This window comes from Schistocerca nitens, chromosome 1, assembly GCF_023898315.1.
Source record: "Schistocerca nitens isolate TAMUIC-IGC-003100 chromosome 1, iqSchNite1.1, whole genome shotgun sequence".
Taxonomy (NCBI): Eukaryota; Metazoa; Arthropoda; class Insecta; order Orthoptera; family Acrididae; genus Schistocerca; species Schistocerca nitens.
Window position 1 is genome coordinate 796,580,921 of NC_064614.1, and position 19,586 is coordinate 796,600,506.

Consider the following 19,586-nt stretch of genomic DNA (forward strand, 5'->3'; position numbering starts at 1 on the left):
TCGGGGACTGGGTGTTGTGTTGTCCTCATCATCGGCCGCAAATCGCCCAGTGTGGCGCCGACTGAAATAAGACTTGCATTTGGCGGCCGAACCCGACTGACACGTCCGGGCCAACAATGGCAGGCAATCATTTGATTTCATTTACACCCTCCAGTGAAACAATCGATGAGGCTGCAGAAAAGAAAACTTCAGAAACAGTCAATTTTAATAACAACACCGAATTCGGCTCAGATGTGATACACTCCTGGAAATGGAAAAAAGAACACATTGACACCGGTGTGTCAGACCCACCATACTTGCTCCGGACACTGCGAGAGGGCTGTACAAGCAATGATCACACGCACGGCACAGCGGACACACCAGGAACCGCGGTGTTGGCCGTCGAATGGCGCTAGCTGCGCAGCATTTGTGCACCGCCGCCGTCAGTGTCAGCCAGTTTGCCGTGGCATACGGAGCTCCATCGCAGTCTTTAACACTGGTAGCATGCCGCGACAGCGTGGACGTGAACCGTATGTGCAGTTGACGGACTTTGAGCGAGGGCGTATAGTGGGCATGCGGGAGGCCGGGTGGACGTACCGCCGAATTGCTCAACACGTGGGCGTGAGGTCTCCACAGAACATCGATGTTGTCGCCAGTGGTCGGCGGAAGGTGCACGTGCCCGTCGACCTGGGACCGGACCGCAGCGACGCACGGATGCACGCCAAGACCGTAGGATCCTACGCAGTGCCGTAGGGGACCGCACCGCCACTTCCCAGCAAATTAGGGACACTGTTGCTCCTGGGGTATCGGCGAGGACCATTCGCAACCGTCTCCATGAAGCTGGGCTACGGTCCCGCACACCGTTAGGCCGTCTTCCGCTCACGCCCCAACATCGTGCAGCCCGCCTCCAGTGGTGTCGCGACAGGCGTGAATGGAGGGACGAATGGAGACGTGTCGTCTTCAGCGATGAGAGTCGCTTCTGCCTTGGTGCCAATGATGGTCGTATGCGTGTTTGGCGCCGTGCAGGTGAGCGCCACAATCAGGACTGCATACGACCGAAGCACACAGGGCCAACACCCGGCGTCATGGTGTGGGGAGCGATCTCCTACACTGGCCGTACACCACTGGTGATCGTCGAGGGGACACTGAATAGTGCACGGTACATCCAAACCGTCATCGAACCCATCGTTCTACCATTCCTAGACCGGCAAGGGAACTTGCTGTTCCAACAGGACAATGCACGTCCGCATGTATCCCGTGCCACCCAACGTGCTCAAGAAGGTGTAAGTCAACTACCCTGGCCAGCAAGATCTCCGGATCTGTCCCCCATTGAGCATGTTTGGGACTGGATGAAGCGTCGTCTCACGCGGTCTGCACGTCCAGCACGAACGCTGGTCCAACTGAGGCGCCAGGTGGAAATGGCATGGCAAGCCGTTCCACAGGACTACATCCAGCATCTCTACGATCGTCTCCATGGGAGAATAGCAGCCTGCATTGCTGCGAAAGGTGGATATACACTGTACTAGTGCCGACATTGTGCATGCTCTGTTGCCTGTGTCTATGTGCCTGTGGTTCTGTCAGTGTGATCATGTGATGTATCTGAGACCAGGAATGTGTCAATAAAGTTTCCCCTTCCTGGGACAATGAATTCACGGTGTTCTTATTTCAATTTCCAGGAGTGTAGATGAAATGTCAAGCAAGCACATCGTAGGAGCCATGAAAAGGTGCCGGCCCATCACGTTTTCTGTAACATTTTAGATCTGGCTATGATCTGGCCACACCTTGTAAAAGTTGGTAACCATCTCTCGACGGTCTTTTATAATGAAAGTGGTATCACTCAGGAATTCTAGCCCCCAGCAACTCCAAACTCCATCCATTTTGACTGCCGTCATGGAAGGAACATCTAAACAAGCTAAACGAAAATCTTGCCGACTTTGATCGCGCAGAAAAACAAAACTGGATATGTGTGAGTGTGGTCTTGTGTCCAGAGACTGGTTTGATGCCGCTCTCCATCCTACTCTATCCTGTGCAAGCTTCTTCATCTCTCAGTACCTACTGCAACCTACAACCTTCTGAATCTGTTTAGTGTATTCATCTCTTGGTCTCCCTCTACGATTTTTACCCTCCACGCTGCCCTCCAATACTAAATTGGCGATCCCTTGATGCCTCAGAATATGCCCTACCAACCGATTCCTTCTTCTAGTCAAGTTGTGCCACAAATTTCTCTTCTCCCCAATTCTATTCAATACCTCCTCATTAGTTATGTGATCTACCCATCTAATCTTCAGCATTTTTCTGTAGCACCACATTTCAAAAGCTTCTATTCTCTTCTTGTCCAAACTATTTATAGTCCATGTTTCACTTCCATACATGGCTACACTCCATACAAATACTTTCAGAAACGACTTCCTGACACTTAAATCTATACTCAATACTAACAAATTTCTCTTCTTCAGAAACGCTTTCCTTCCCATTGCTAGTCAACATTTTATATCCTCTCTGCTTCGACCATCATCAGTTATTTTGCTCCCCAAATAGCAAAACTCATTTACTACTTTAAGCGTCTCATTTCCTAATCTAATTTCCGCAGCGTCACCCGATTTAATTCGACTACATTCCATTATCCTCGTTTTGCTTTTGTTGATGTTCATCCCTGCCACCTTCAGAATTTGAAAGAGCGTATTCCTGTCAACATTGTCAAAGGCTTTCTCTAAGTCTACAAATGCCAGAAATGTAGGTTTGCCTTTCCTTAATCTAGCTTCTAAGATAAGTCGGAGGGCATCTACCAGTTTTTCCATTCGTCTGTAAAGAATTCGTGTTAGTATTTTGCAGCCGTACCTTATTAAACCGATAGTTCGGTAATTTTCACATCTGTCACCACCTGCTTTCTTTGGGATTGGAATTATTATATTCTTCTTGAAGTCTGTGGGTATTTCGCCTGTCTCATACATCTTGCTCACCAGATGGTAGAGTTTTGTTAGGCCTGGCTCCCCCAGAGCTGTCAGTAGTTCTAATGGAATGTTGTCTACTCCCAGGGCCTTGTTTTGACTTAGGTCTTTCAGTGCTCTGTCAAACTCTTCACGCAGTATCATATCTCCTGTTTCACCTTCATCTACATTCTCTTCCATTTCTATACTATTGTCCTCCAGAACAACGCCATTGTATAGACCCTCTATATACTCCTTCCACCTTTCTGCTTTTCCATCTTTGCTTAGAACTGGGTTTCCATCTAAGCTCTTGATATTCATGCAAGTGGTTCTCTTTTCTCCAAAGGTCTCATTAGTTTTCCTGTAGGCAGTATCTGTCTTACCCCTAGTGATATGCGCCTCTACATCTTTACATTTGTCCTCTAGCCATCCCTGCTTTGCCATTTTGCACTTCCTGTCGATCTCATTTTTGAGACGTTTGTATTCCTTTTTGCCTGCTTCATTTACTGCGTTTTTAAATTTTCTCCTTTCATCAATTAAATTCAATATCTCTTCTGTTACCCAGGGATTTCTACTAGCCCTCGTCTTTTTACCTACTTGATCCTCTGCTACCTTCACTACTTCATCCCTCAAAGCTACTCATTTTTCTTCTACTGTATTTCTTTCCCCCATTCTTGTCAATCGTTCCATAATGCTCTCCCTGAAGCTGTGTACAACCTCTGATTCTTTCAGTTTACGCAGGTCCCAGCTCCTCGAATTCCTCCCTTTTTGCAGTTTCTTCAGTTTTAATCTACAGTTCATAACCAATAGATTGTGGTCAGAGTCCACATCTGCCGCTGGAAATGTCTTACAATTTAAAACCTGGTTCCTGAATCTCTGTCTTACCATTATATAATCTGTCTGAGACCTTCCAGTATCTCCAGGCTTCTTCCATGTATACAACCTTCTTTTATGATTCTTGAACCAAGTGTTGGCTATGATTAAGTTATGCTCAGTGCAAAATTCTACCAGGCAGCTTCCTCTTTCATTCCTTAACCCAATTCCATATTCACCTACTACGTTTCCTTCTCTTCCTTTTCCTACTATCGAGTTCCAGTTACTCTTGACTATTAAATTTTCGCCTCCCTTCACTATCTGAATAATTTATTTTATATTATCATACATTTCATCAATCTCTCCGTCATCTGCGGAGCTAGTTGTCATATAAACCTGTACTACCGTGGTAGGCGTGGGCTTCGTATCTATCTTGGCCACAATAATGCGTTCACTATGCTGTTGGTAGTAGCTTACCCGCACTCCTATTTTTTATTCATTATTAAACCTACTCCTGCATTACCCCTATTTGATTTTGTGTTTATAACCCTGTAGTCACCTGACCAGAAGTCTTCTTCCTCCTACCACCGAACTTCACTAATTCCCACTATATCTAATTTTAACCTAAACATTTCTCTTTTTAAATTTTCTAACCTACCTGCCCGATTAAGTGATCTGACATTCCACGCTCCGATACGTAGAACGCCAGTTTTCTTTCTCCTGATAACAATGTCCTCCTTGAGTAGTCCCCGCTCGGAGATCCGAATGGGGGACTATTTTACCTCCGGAATATTTTACCCAAATGGACGCCATCATCATTAAACCATACAGTAAAGGTGCATGCCCTCGTGAAAAATTACGGCTGTAGTTTCCCCTTGCTTTCAGCCGTTTGCAGTACCAGCACAGCAAGGCCGTTTTGGTTAGTGTTACAAGGCCATATCAGTCAATCATCCAGACTGTTGCCCCTGCAACTACTGAAAAGGCTGCTGCCCCTCTTCAGGAACCACATGTTTGTCTGGCCTCTCAACAGATCCCCCTCCGTTGTGGCTGCACCTACGGTACAGCACACAAGCCTCCCCACCAACGGCAAGGTCCATGGTTCATGGGGGTAAAACTGGATATACTCGCTCTAAATGTAAAAAGTTTGGACGTAGTTAATATCTAAGCAAAAGGATCTGAATATACTGAGTGCTCCATATAGTATCTAATAATAATTTGTTACAGAATAAAAGTACAAATAGTCAATAACTGAGAAATTCTATGACAATATTAATTGTCACCTATTGTTATATGACGTAAAATACAAAAACATGTGTCTGATGGGACGTTTTAATTACAATCCCTCCTTCGAAAGTTATTTGCAGAGTCCTCGTGGAGCTGTAAGTACAATCTTTTCTTGGTAATTTACTTGCAGCCCCAAATTTTCTTTTGCCATTCCTTTTCATACCATTTTTGAAAATATTACTGAATATAATTGGTTCAAATGGTTCAAATGACTCTGAGGGCTATGGGACTTAACATCTGTAGCCATCAGTCCCATAGAACTTAGAACTACTTAAACCTAACTAACTAAGGACATCACACACATCCATGCCCGAGGCAGGATTCGAACCTGCGACCGTAGCGGTCACGCGGTTCCAGACTGAAGCGCCTAGAACCGCCTGGCCACACCGGCCGGCTGAATATAATTACTTCGGTTTATTTGCAGTGTAAGTAAGTTGAAAATAGAAAATCAGAAAATGAATATTTGTTTTCTCCCAGAGGGATTTTTTTTAATACTAACTCGAATGACTGATGTCTCGCCCGGCCCGCACCAAAAACGCTGTTCTTTGCTAAACGCTCGGCCATCTGGTGCTCTCACTTCTGTCACTTTCACTTCTAGTCAATCCCTGCGTACGAGATGTGATCAAAAAGTAACGGCAATTTTTGTCTCGGTATCATATCCGTATACCCATGTTTCACCACCTGTTATAACCTTCTTTAGAAGTTCTGGATCGTTGTCGACTCCATTTATTCAGCAACTCCTGGGCGATGTCTACGCGACGTCGTTTTTGGTGGAAATTCAAGAATTTCGGAACAAGCTTTGCTGCTACACTGTTCATGCTTAAAACATCCGAAGAAGTTGACGTGAGACAAAGGATATAGCGACATCATCAGCAACATCTCTGATTGTGCTTTGGCAATTTTCCGGAACAATTTTCTTTACTTTTTCCACATTTCTGTGAGTAACTTATGTGCTAGGGCGTCCAGGGCAATGGTCGTGTTCAACGTCTTCTCGACCCTGTTTGAAACGTTTATACACTCGCAAACTCTTGAATTACTCAAGGTAGATTCGTCAAAAGCCACAGACAACATTCCGAATGCAGTGCTTCACTTTACTCCATTTTCAAAGTAAAATTTAATGTAAATTCTTCGATCCATCTTTTTCGAAAGTAAAAATTCGCCGGGAACGCGAAAACACGTATAACTTTTCGATTATCAACAATACACAAAATATTCATAACAGCTGGAAATGCAAACCACGTGCACCACCAAAATAAAAATCTCCGATAATCGAGTATATAAAGTCCTCGAAATTAAAAAATTCCCAATTCTGTTTGATCACTCCTTGTATGCGATAAATCTGGACGAAATCGATGATAATGTGTAGGTGCGGTACCCTTATAAGAGAAATGCACCAGAGGTAATGAGTCGTAACAGGAAATGGTATGGTGCACATACCGTTTCACATCTGTTGTTCAGCAGATGCTGGAATGCTTATGCTTCTACCTACCATGACATGGAGTCTCGTGAGTTACTTTCTTGAAAGGTTTCTCGTAAACGGTATCTGTCGTTGGTTCTCAGTAAAGTAAAATAATCGTTCGCTCATCAACGCCGTAGTAGATTAACCAAGACGACATACAGTCAGTAAAGAACAACTGACGGCGACTCGTATAGCCAAGCTCTTACCATGTATGAAGCGTTCTCGGTATCCTCGCCTAGTCAGCTCCAAATTTAAACTGAGCTCAGGGAATAACCTTTTCCTCTTCGTCAGCAGTAAACTGCCCCTGCCGTGGTCACAACTTAGCTCGTAACTGACACGGTCATAACACGATCTACTCTTTATGCAATACAGTGCCAGCGTTTGATATTTATGATGAAGAGCCAGGAAAAAGGTTGCACAATATTTAATGTTGCTTTCATGGGAATTATTTTACATTCGACAGCAATACAGATGACTGGTCTTCAATATATTACATATTATTATCTTCCTGGTGTTCACGAAGTACAGTCTAATCGAATAGTTTCTGGGCCAACAGCTCAGAAAATAGAAGTGTTAGTTTACAAGGAGAAGTACATCTAGTCGTCTGACGCGGCGGATCATATTATATCAAATGAGCATTCAGAAGAAGGAAACGTACCTGGTAACACTTTCACCGTCACCGTCAAAAACCAACTAAATGCGGAAACGAATACAGAGTATCAGCTACAGATGCAAAAGAAAGAAGCTCAAACTTTAAACTTTAAAAATGGTTTGCTATGTTAGTGAAATATGTAGTGTTTCCCTTGAAATTAATGTTGGTGCTTTTTTATATAAATTTATCGGCGTCAGACTTCTCGGGAGCTCGACGACATACCTCATGTAATAAATTATTTTCCCATCTTATCACGTGCGAAAAACTATTAGCTCTTTTATAGGTTTCACGTAGTTTTCTCGTAAATTTTCAGGTTCAGCGGAAAATTCTGAGTAGAGAACAGAGTTATTACTTTCACTTGTAAAACAAAACTTCGTAATTATTAAGTCAGAGATGACTATCGAGCAATGATGATATATTCTAAGTTCAGAGGCACACGAGAATAATATTTTCAGTCCACATTTTATTTTTCTATTTTTTGTGTGTGACATTCCATTAATTTCAGATGCAGGCATGCGAAATAGTTAATGTTCTTGGAATAAAATACACAGAATTCTCGCTTTTTGTTCCGGGTAAATCTTCTCAAGATCAGTGATTATTTTCTGTAAGATATATGGTGAAATTTCTCTCATACTGAAGAAACCAAGCCGGCCGCTGGTGGCCGAGCGGTTCTGGCGCTACAGTCTGGAACCGCTACGGTCGCAGGTTCGAATCCTGCCTCGGGCATGGATGTGTGTGTTGTCCTTAGGTTAGTTAGGTTTAAGTAGTTCTCAGTTCTAGGGGACTTATGACCTCAGCAGTTGAGTCCCATAGTGCTCAGAGCCATTTGAACCATTTGAAGAAACCAAACGTTTATATTGCGTCAAGTGCAGGATCAGTTACAAGGTTTTTCATTTCAGTTCTTTTTTTATTATTGTAATAAAGCGAATCGAGGCTCTTGACGCTGTGGATTCCCACTTCTCACGGTCGCCGGCCGTCGACTAAATCAGCCCATCGCCCTGCAGTGCGCAGTTCGAAGTGCGCGTCGTCACAATCTCCTAAACTTTGCAGAAAATAAATAAACTTGTGTGAATATTTGGAAATAAATTTGACACAGATACACTGAAATAAATTGCTATAAATATTTACCACATGTAGCTGAAGCGGGAAAGACGTCAGTTTTATCATCAATATTTTTGACACTACAAATAACACATTGTATTTGGGGACATCGTTATAACGTCTACAAAATTACGAAACGTTGGGAAACACAGGGCAGAGATACTCTGGTAATTAACTCAGCTTTGAAACTACAACGATTACATTGTTTAGTAAAAAGTGCTCAGTGTTGCTGAACTCCTTGTAACGATCTCTACAGAAAACTGAGTTGGCTTCAAAGGCATTCGCAGGTGAGAGCAAGAGGAAGCATTTGCCTGCTGCTGGAATCTGGGATTATTGACTATTCATTACAAAATTCTCACGATTTTCTGGCAACTGTTGTCTGCGCTTTGACTAAATCACGAATTGTCATCGCCGAGCGTGACGGGAAATACTCTGTTCACGGGAAATTGTCAGTGCCTCGGTGCGGCGGCGATTAAGGCACTGTCCTGCAGTCAAGATGGATGCAAAACGTTACAACGAAAATCTGAAATAAAGAATCTCCAATCTTGAATAAAATGTTCTCGGGTTTCCAACCGCGTCAGTTGCTTGTAGTTTTAAGCAATTGACGCGGTTGGAAACCCGAGAACATTTTATTCAATGTTATCGCCGCGAGACTCTGCATTCATACATCTCCAATCTTGTCTGTGTCGCTTCCTGGCACTTCTCTATCGAGCTTAGAAAAACACCGGCGTAACACCATGGCACGCGGATTCCAGCCACAATATTCTCAGCACAACATAAACATGTCTGCAGCGTTAACTGCCCGACGTCCGTCCGCAATCAGGCGCGCATCCAAGGGGGCGGCGGGGTCATTACACTCCTTCCATAAAAGAAACATTTTAGTAGAGCGTTTATTTCCAAATTTCACAGTTAACATTCAGAGAATTAATAGCATGAAAAGTAAGATTTTCGAAAATGACAAGGAATTCGAACAATTAGAAGCTACTCGTACATTTAAGACAGTATACAGAGGGTTGGACAAAAATATGGAAAACCGCGAGAAATGCCTGCTTGCATATACAGTAAATACAAAATATGCTAGTCAAGCCTGGAGTTTCCGCCGTTGCATTTGACCACCAACGGCAGCTCTGCATTTTTCTCAGTACGTTGCAAATGTCTGTCGTGGTCAGAACAGTGTTCTCCGTAGTTGTGAGTGTGTTATGTCGGAGCTAAGTGAATTCGAATATGGGAATATTGTTGGTGCTCGTATGGTGCGGTCTTCCGTAACCAAGGTAGTCGAAGTATTCGGTGCTTCAAGAGGCGCCGTATCGAATATTTATACCGCATGTAGGGAAAGCGGAAAGACATCAGCCGCAAGTCACAACGCGGATGAAAGTGTGTGTTGAGTAATCGTGACAGACGTTCATAACAACAGCTGTAAAAGTCACTGCAGAATTGAATGTCGCACTAGCGAACCCTGAGCTCCATAAGCAGGAAATTGGAGTGTGAGCTTGAATTCCGAAACCAATCATCTGTGATGCGCATGCCCGTAACAGGAAAACGAGGTGCCGAAGCCACACAGGCTGGACTGTGGAGCAATGAAAGAAATTCATTTGGGTGGATGAGTCTTTTTTCGCACTTTTTCCAACTTCTGTCCGAATTTACGTCCAAAGAGTGAAATACGGAGGCGGTTCGGGGATGGTTTGGACAAACATATCGTGGTATTCCTCGGGACCTATAGTTACTCTGCAAGGTCGAATTACTGCCATGGATTATGTGACTATTTTTGCTGATCGGGTCCATCCCATGGCACATTGTTTGTTCTCCAGTGATGATGCTGTGTTCCAAGATGACAGGGCGCCTGGCCACAAAGTTCGCATGGACCAGGACTGATTTTGTGAGCACCAGGTTGAACTGTCTGTCGCACCTCCCCTGGGCACCACCGTCACCAGTTCTCAATATTATTGAGCCTTTGTGGTCTGCTTTGGAGAAAAGATCGCATATCGCTATCTGCCTCCATCATCGATACCGAGCTTGCCACTATTTCGCAGGAAGAATGATATAACTTTCCATTAAAAAACCATAAGCAGTTTTTGAGTGGCGACGGGTTGGGTTGGGTTGTTTCGGGGAAGAGACCAAACAGCGAGGTCATCGGTCTCATCGGATTAGGGAAGGACGGGGAAGGAAAGCGGCCGTGCCCTTTCAAAGGAACCATCCCGGCATTTGCCTGAACCGATTCAGGGAAATCACGGAAAACCTAAATCAGGATGGCCGGACGCGGGATTGAACCGTCGTCCTCCCGAATGCAAGTCCAGTGTGCTAACCACTCCGCCACCTCGCTCGGTGCTACGGGTTTCTTACACCCTATTAGGCATGGTAATGTGTCGAATGTGTTGCGTGTTTGGTGTTTACATACATTCGTCCAACGGCTGTAGTACTTTTCAGTTTGCGTGCATCAGAGCTTCCCACACAGATACGCTTCCGTATTATCGGTAACATTCCACGCAGGTAAAGGCACACATTGAGAGTCGGACAGCAGATGCTGCCAACAATAAATGTGACATGGTTCGTGATTTCACTAGTAGAACCATCAAAGTACAGGAAGCTGACTAAGACAAGATAAAAGGGGAAAGTCCCTCCACCGAACTAAAGGGGAAAAAAAGCAGAAACATTGCCTTTCTGAACGTGGCCGGAAGCCACTAAAAGAAAAACTATTCCCGTCATTTACACGCTCGCATAGTCACAGTCTGCAAACCTCTGTTCATAATCGTGCTGCTTGGTGAAATACTCTGAATTGCACTTTCTTTGACGTCATGCTAAGCGATGTACTAAGGACTGATTTAAAAATTATTATTATGTTAAGATGTTTTATATATTTCATTATTGTTAATCAATTTATTATTATCGGAACGAAATTTTCACTCTACAGCAGAGCGCGCGCTGATATGAAACTTCCTGGCAGATTAAAACTGAGTGCCAGACTTTTGGCCGGCCGCTTTGGTCGAGCGGTTCTAGGCGCTTCACTCCAGAACTGCGCGACCGCTGCGGCCGCAGGTTCGAATCCTGCCTCGGGCATGGATGTGTGTGATGTCCTTAGGTTAGTTAGGTTTAAGTAGTTCTAAGTTCTAGAGGACTAATGACCTCAGATGTTAAGTCCCATAGTGCTCAGAGCCCAGACTTTTGGACAAAGTATTTTCGCCGATCTGGTTTAGAATTCTATCCAGTGAATCCTAAAACGGTGCTTTCAGACATATTCTAATTATGCCAGTTAACAGTAAATAATACTCTGCCGAAAAAATTGGAACACACTCAGTGAGAATGGCGTTTTATTGACAAGGCTTGGGACAGGTAGTCCTTCACTGTAGCAGTATATGACAACAAATTCAGACCTAATGAAACATACATGTCACAGTAAAGGGTGCCCAAACATTCGAAACAATACACAGTGCACCTCCTCTGGTGGCAACGCAGGCATGTATCCTCGCATGGAACCGAGAAGGTGACGAACGGCATCCTGCAATAAATTGTCCAAAACATCTTGCGCCTTACGTTGCAATTCGGCAATGGTTCTTGCACGCCTTGGAGAACGAGTAAGGTCCCTCTTCACCGTGCCCCGTATGTGTTCAATTGGCGAGAGATTTCGTGATCTTGCTGGGCAGGGCAGTTGTTGCACACCACAAAGAGCACGTTGCGTCTCAGCCTCGTGTGTGGACGTGCATTGTCCTGCTGGAAAAGCACCCTCCTGTCAAAGAAATGGCAGTAGGACTGGGACAACAGCCTGTGCAATGTAGCGAGCACTGGGTACTTTACTCTGCAGAAACACCAAATTTGACATCACGTTGTTACTGATTGCCCGCCCACACCATGAATCCTGGGAAGGAACTGCCCTACGCGTGCACGTCTATCACTGGCACGCAGAGACACGGTACTCTCGTCACTGAAGACAACAGAGTGGCATTCCACTCCCCAGTCAGCTCTTTCACGACACCAAAGTAGAGACGACTGGCGGTGTTGTGGTGAGAGTGGTAGCCTGGGCAGAGGCACACAGGATTATAATCCTGATGGAAGCAGCAGGTGGAACATGCGCAAGGATGTCGTCCATGGATGATGTTCGGTCGGCCATCGCTGCTCAAAAACAATGCGTCGATCTTGACGGGCGTCTGTACTACGTCGACGTCCAGAAACTCATGCCCGCATCTCGTGGTCGTGCGGTAGCGTTCTCGCTTCCTACGCCCGGGTTCCCGGGTTCGATTCCCGGCGGGGTCAGGGATTTTCTCTGCCTCGTGATGGCTGGGTGTTGTGTGCCGTCCTTAGGTTAGTTAGGTTTAAGTAGTTCTAAGTTCTAGGGGACTTATGACCACAGCAGTTGAGTCCCATAGTGCTCAGAGCCATTTGAACCATTTGAACCAGAAACTCATCTACAGTTTGGAAATGTTCCACAGTCGACTGCTGAAATCAGCGACACACTACCGATACGTCATGCTCAATATGTGCAGCAATATGTCGATACATCCATCCAGCTCGTCGCAGGCTCACAATGCGATCCCGTTCAAATGAATGACGCTGTTCAACAGGTATGCTTACTCGTCGGTGGGGCATGGTTGTACCCTAGAACGAATGTTGCAAATACCGTTCACCTCTGACCTCAGCACAGTTACTGCCTATAGAGTCAACACAGAGGGTCCACAGAGAGGGCTCCTGAGCGCCATCTGATCGCCGACTACCGTGACAAATGAATCACTAACACTATAACCCTTCAGTATGCACAGATTGTACCCCGCTGCGACTGAACACAATATGTGAGAGTAATGCTTTTTTTTTGTGCAACGTAGAACGCCGTTGTCAGATTGAGGTTTCGTAAGCAAATAAGGTGTTACAGATCTCATCATTGTTTAACAAGCACTTGTTAAAGTCTATTCCCCGTTTCTCTACTTTGGAAAATATTAATCTATGCTTTCTGGCTGGCTGGCTCTATTGTTATGCAACAGATTTATCTCGGTCGTCCTTTTCTTTTCTAATTCAGATTTCTAATTTACACTGACAAAGAAACTTGTTTAGTGCATAGTGTTTAACCATATGAAGAACGTATTTTCAGACTGTTGAATCAAGGAGATGCCATTCATATTCATATTAATAATAAAAAGGGTGTAATTTGCATATTCTAATGAACATGCATACCGTTTAGATAACAAAATAAACAACTGAAAACATTTTGTGCGTATCTATTAAAGATACACTAAGTTTTGTGTACTTCCTGTCAAAAGCGGCAATTTGAGAATCTTGGGCTATCTTGGATAAATTTGTACGGACATCCACGGTTCACCATATTAGAACTCTTGGAAGTAATTAGTGGAACTAAATAACCACGAAATAAACGAAGAAGTGGTTCAAATGGCTCTGAGCACTATGGGACTCAACTGCTGTGGTCATCAGTCCCCTAGAACTTAGAACTACTTAAACCTAACTAACCTAAGGACATCACACACAGCCATGCCCGAGGCAGGATTCGAACCTGCGACCGTAGCAGTCGCACGGTTCCGGACTGCGCGCCTAGAACCGCGAGACCACCGCGGCCGGCAACGAAGAAGTGGGTAGTATGCTCCGGACGGATCTATCCGTAGACTACCAAACTTCACTGATACATTTGCGCTGTGGTCCCAGTGAATATAAAGTCATTAGATCACCAACCTTAGGGGCATAAGCTTGTACAAAATTTCCTATCAAATATATACCAAAATACTGAATAATTGGTTGATACTAACTGTAGAAACGTTACATTAGAAGCTCAACATTGATTCAGAATAGCAAAGTCACTGGAAATTTTATTTTCGCGAACATTTTGCTGTCCAAAAAACGAAAAGTATTTTAATAAAATTTTATTTGGCGAGTGTGACATGGCTTTCCACAGAGTTAAGAATGAAACACTTCGGAACACATTTATTGATTCTAGGAGGAATAAGAACAAATCAAATGAAATTTAACAACCCTGTGAATCAAGACGTCAGAGAAAGGTATTCTCCATCACGAACACTGTATAATGTGTACTATCCGATCTTAAGTATTCAGGTACCCATATTTAATACAGAATTGACTACTAGACATCGTAAGAGACGTATGGAAGGATGTGGCGAGTACTGTGTTGTCAGCAGAGAAGCAATGACAGCAGAATGGGTCATTCAGGACTGGTCGGTGTCTTCGAACGCGGACTGGTCACTGGATGTAGTCTAACAAACCCATCAAGGACATTTCAATCCATCTGAGGCTGCCCATGCCGACTGTTGCTGACGTAACTGAGAAGTAGAAATGTGAAGAATTACTACAGTTAAAGTAAGACTGGACAGACATCATGTTCTGATGGAGGTGGAACGTCGAGCGTTGAGGAGAGTGGCTGTCAATAGCCACGTGACATCAGCGGAAGTATCCACTCGCGAGGATCGCCGTGCTACCAGCAGTCCAGTTAGCACAATAACTGTGCGTAGGGAGTTCAAAAATTCGAGTACAGCTGTCTAGCACCTCCTCACAAGACGTAAATTTCTGTATTCAAAGAGTAACGACGCCTGATGTGGTGTAAAGAGCGACGCCACTGGACAGTCGATGGATCGAAACTGATTTGGAGAGATGATTCACGCTGTACTCTATGTGAATCGAAGGGATGAACTTGGATTTGGCTAACATCTGGAGGTCATCCCCTGACATCATTTGTTTTTCGTGGTCACTTAAGAAAGTGCTACATGCGGAAGACTACGAACACGTTTTACAGGTTTGTGTACTGTGTAAGTATGGGCACGAGGCCGGCGTCAGTGCAGTTTGTTAGTGTGGTTCCCTGCATCAGAGGCATGTATGCACTCAGGGGCAAATCTATTGTTCTCCTTTGATTGACAGGTCATTAACCTATTGTTCTCCTTTAATTACAGGTCCTTAACCTATTGTTCTGCTAAAAGGATCCTTCCTTTTGATTGACAGGTCTTTCACCTATCGTTTCTCAGCCCACTCTCCCTCTTCCCCAACCACTCAGGAAACATCCAACCCACTCCCACCCTACCCTAACTGCTACAGGTACACTTTCAGATCTGAGTTATTGGAATAGCCCCTCTCACTCTTATCAATTTGATTGACTTCTTAATTAAATTCATCAATTAATTAACCCCTTCCCCTCCCTCCTCCCAGAAACTGATGGGAAAAGACTCAGTTGATCGGTCATTTCGAGGGAATCCATTGCAGTGTATGGAATATTGTTTAAACACTTTAGATAATGTATGGAATATTGTTTCATTATTTATGGCAGGATATGGGATGTAGTTTATTTATTTAGTTAAAGAATTTGTCAGGAATTAGAGTGCAGTGTATGGAATATTGTTTAAATAACTTAGACAATGTGTGGAATATTGTTTGTTTAAACAATTTAGAGGATTCAAGTCAGTGTATGGAAAATAGTTTATTTATTTATTTAAAGAATTTTTCAGGAAATCGATCGCCCCCCCCATACCCCCCCCCTACCCATCCCCTCTCCCCTCCCCACCACTGCCTGGAAATTGGCGGCTCTGCAGTGGAGAGTAAGGATCTCATGAACGGAAATTCAAAGACAACCAAAAAAATAGTGCATTTGTGCTGTACTACATTTAGAAGCAATTTTAGAACACGGAGCGAGAAGTGATCTCATGATTGCATGGGCAAAAGTGACACAGATAGAATTTCGAAAAATGACGGAAAATACGTATAAATTGAGAGAAAATACACCGAAATGCGGGGAAATTGACTTTTTTTCCATCGAGGCAGCATTCTACTGTATATCTATTGAGGTAACAGTGATACGCGCGAGTTGACTACTGTATTTGACGCTTTTCAGGAAAATAGAGAGCCATCTGCCTCTAAACTTACATCCAGCTGCGTTAAAGGATGACAGAGAATGGATGGAGTGATCGTTTGAGATGGAACTGTAATGAGGTACAATTTAATGGCAGCCTGATGAGACATTCTTGAGAAGAAGGGAGATGTTGCTGCAGGTCATTTGACCATTTTTTCCATTGTTCTGTCTGGATGCATCAGTTGTGTGATATAGCATGCACTCGACTTGTATACAATGTGTTCTGTGTGTAACTTAGAGCACTGTCTACATCTACATCTACATTTATACTCCACAAGCCACCCAACCGTGTGTGGCGGAGGGCACTTAACGTGGCACTAACACAAACCTCTCAGTCATCAGAGGACTTCCATCTCATATGTGCTGAAACGTGACCATCCTGTTTCGTCACATTCCTCTGCACAAACAAGATTTATGTGGCGTACTCCATTCCCCTGTCGCATCTTAGGTAAAAAATCGAGACATCAGTTTCATAACTACAGCGATTCTAAGTTAGCGAGAGGTGTCTGTAAGGAACTGAAAACCCTGTGTATACATCTGCTCGACAGATGTCCTGTTTACAGGGTTAGTGGTGGCATGACGTGTAATTTCACATGTCAAATGCCTCAGCTATTCGTTTATCTGTTTCCTTGTAAGAGGTAATCTCCGTTACTAACGATTGTTTTATATAGGACTCATGCGAGCACAATATAATTACTAAACGGTGACCGAATATAAACAGTGGACGCTATACATCTCCGTAAAGCTGCACTGTGCATGTATCACACAGAATCGATATTTTAAGGTAGTAGTTTTTTTTTTTCATTTTACAGCTTGTTACCATAGTTCATCGTAGAGAAACCTGAAAGAAGGATGTATGTCAGGCGCTGGAAATATATTTCTTACATTCGAATATTAACAGCATTCCATTCCATATGAGTAATAGGCCGGTAACTGAAGCGATCAAATATTATAGCCTGTTTTAAGACCACAACCGTGTAGCCTTAGGAGTGTTCATGTTCTTTCTTACCAAAACCTTCCCAGTACTGATCCTGGACACTATAACAATACTTTAGAACTGATAGCATAGTTGATTTACGTAAAATGCTTCGAACTGGAGCTGCATCATCCACAAAAACCACCCGTTTCTTGTTCTTTTTAACTGTCTGCTATTACAACACTTTCAAATCTACTACTATAAGGGGTACTAACCTCCTCAACATGCGCACATCTATATAAATCTTGTGCACTTGGATGGGTGCGAATCACCAGTTACGGACTCCGCAAGCTCCATTCATTCACAAGACACGGAATGTAGCGGTCTGATTCTGGTCAGCTGCAGATTAAAACGGTAACGGTGCTACAGGGCGGGATGTTTCAGTGTAACTTTATCCTAAGAATGCGGGAATGCCCTGTGACTTCCATCTGCATAGAGTTGTTGTTGTTGTTGTTGTGGTCTTCAGTCCTGAGACTGGTTTGATGCAGCTCTCCATGCTACTCTATCCTGTGCAAGCTTCTTCATCTGCCAGTAACTACTGCAACCTACATCCTTCTGAATCTGCTTAGTGTATTCATCTCTTGGTCTCCCTCTACGATTTTTACCCTCCTCGCTGCCCTCCAATACTAAATTGGTGATCCCTTGATGCCTCAGAACATGACCTACCAATCGATCCCTTCTTCTAGTCAAGTTGTGCCACAAACTTCTCTTCTCCCCAATCCTGTTCAATACTTCCTCATTAGTTATGTGATCTAACCATCTAATCTTCAACATTCTTCTGTAACACCACATTTCAAAAGCTTCTATTCTCTTCTTGTCCAAACTACACTCCTGGAAATGGAAAAAAGAACACATTGACACCGGTCTGTCAGACCCACCATACTTGCTCCGGACACTGCGAGAGGGCTGTACAAGCAATGATCACATGCACGGCACAGCGGACACACCAGGAACCGCCGTGTTGGCCGTCGAATGGCGCTAGCTGCGCAGCATTTGTGCACCGCCGCCGTCAGTGTCAGCCAGTTTGCCGTGGCATACGGAGCTCCATCGCAGTCTTTAACACTGGTAGCATGCTGCGACAGCGTGGACGTGAACCGTATGTGCAGTTGACGGACTTTGAGCGAGGGCGTATAGTGGGCATGCGGGAGGCCGGGTGGACGTACCGCCGAATTGCTCAACACGTGGGGCGTGAGGTCTCCACAGTACATCGATGTTGTCGCCAGTGGTCGGCGGAAGGTGCACGTGCCCGTCGACCTGGGACCGGACCGCAGCGACGCACGGATGCACGCCAAGACCGTAGGATCCTACGCAGTGCCGTAGGGGACCACAGCGCCACTTCCCAGCAAATTAGGGACACTGTTGCTCCTGGGGTATCGGCGAGGACCATTCGCAACCGTCTCCATGAAGCTGGGCTACGGTCCCGCACACCGTTAGGCCGTCTTCCGCTCACGCCCCAACATCGTGCAGCCCGCCTCCAGTGGTGTCGCGACAGGCGTGAATGGAGGGACGAATGGAGACGTGTCGTCTTCAGCGATGAGAGTCGCTTCTGCCTTGGTGCCAATGATGGTCGTATGCGTGTTTGGCGCCGTGCAGGTGAGCGCCACAATCAGGACTGCATACGACCGAGGCACACAGGACCAACACCCGGCATCATGGTGTGGGGAGCGATCTCCTACACTGGCCGTACACCACTGGTGATCGTCGAGGGGACACTGAATAGTGCACGGTACATCCAAACCGTCATCGAACCCATCGTTCTACCATTCCTAGACCGGCAAGGGAACTTGCTGTTCCAACAGGACAATGCACGTCCGCATGTATCCCGTGCCACCCAACGTGCTCTAGAAGGTGTAAGTCAACTACCCTGGCCAGCAAGATCTCCGGATCTGTCCCCCATTGAGCATGTTTGGGACTGGATGAAGCGTCGTCTCACGCGGTCTGCACGTCCAGCACGAACGCTGGTCCAACTGAGGCGCCAGGTGGAAATGGCATGGCAAGCCGTTCCACAGGACTACATCCAGCATCTCTACGATCGTCTCCATGGGAGAATAGCAGCCTGCATTGCTGCGAAAGGTGGATATACACTGTACTAGTGCCGACATTGTGCATGCTCTGTTGCCTGTGTCTATGTGCCTGTGGTTCTGTCAGTGTGATCATGTATGTATCTGACCCCAGGAATGTGTCAATAAAGTTTCCCCTTCCTGGGACAATGAATTCACGGTGTTCTTATTTCAATTTCCAGGAGTGTATTTATCGTCCATATTTCACTTCCATACATGGCTACACTCCATACAAATACTTTCAGAAATGACTTCCTGGCACTTAAATCTCTACTCGATGTTAACAAATTTCTCTTCTTCAGAAACGCTTTTCTTGCCATTGCTAGTCTACATTTTAGATCCTCCCTAGTTCGACCATCATCAGTTATTTTGCTCCCCAAATAGCAAAATTCCTTTACTACTTTAAGTGTCTCATTTCCTAATCTAATTCCCTTAGCATCACCCGACTTAATTCGACTACATTCTATTATCCTCGATTTGCTTTTGTTGATG